Below are 950 nucleotides of genomic sequence, written 5' to 3' on the forward strand. Positions count from 1 at the left end.
ACGGAGCGGAGATGCTCTTTTCTTATGCGAATAGACTCCCAATTGGCGGAGATGGCATCCAACGAACCGGGTTCTCTGGCTAACGGCATGCTCTTCGGAGACAAGTTTGTTAAAGAAATGGGCAAGTACGTTGCCACCTTTTCCGCGCTGGACAAAGCGCAGACCACAATTAAGAGGGTGCTTCACACCGGTGTTTTTGACAGGGCCGGACGCCAGCGAGGTCGAGGGTCCGGCCGAGGTTTTAATCAGACCTCACGCGGAGGTGAGCAGAGAGGTAGAGGCAACCAACGCCCCAACTTCTACCCCTCCCGTAATCGAGGACGTCGTGGCAGAGGACAGAAAGGAAGCTACAGAGGACAGCATAATAACTCAGGAGACAACTCCTACTCAGGTACGGATTCTTTGTGCGACAGAACACAAGGTGGGGGGCAGGTTGGCCTTGTTTATCCACCGGTGGCGAGATCTAACAACAGATCCCTGGGTGTTACAATCCGTCCAAGGGTATCACATAGAGTTTTATGCATCCCCCGCGCAGCGACAAGCGCCCGCGCCAGTACATTTTTCCCTTCAAGAACAGAGTTTCATAGACGCAGAAGTGCTGGCTTTGCTCAGGAACGGGGCAATTGTGGAAACTTTGCCGCACGATCACGGCTTTACAAGCACAATCTTCGTGGTCCCAAAGAAGGACCAGGGCTTTCGGTTAGTTTTAAACCTCAGGGATTTCAACGCATGGGTGGTGTATCGACACTTCAAAATGGAAGGCATACACCTACTGCGAGACATCCTGTTAGAACAAGATTGGATGGTACGGCTGGATTTGAAGGACGCTTACCTAACGGTGCCCATTTTTCCACCGCATCGGCGGTTTCTTCAATTTCAGTGGCGCAACACATGGTTCGAGTTTGCCGCCATGCCCTTTGGCCTCTCGTCCGCTCCCTGGTGTTTCACCA

This window comes from Lissotriton vulgaris, chromosome 5 (assembly GCF_964263255.1).
Source record: "Lissotriton vulgaris chromosome 5, aLisVul1.2, whole genome shotgun sequence".
NCBI classification, from domain to species: Eukaryota; Metazoa; Chordata; class Amphibia; order Caudata; family Salamandridae; genus Lissotriton; species Lissotriton vulgaris.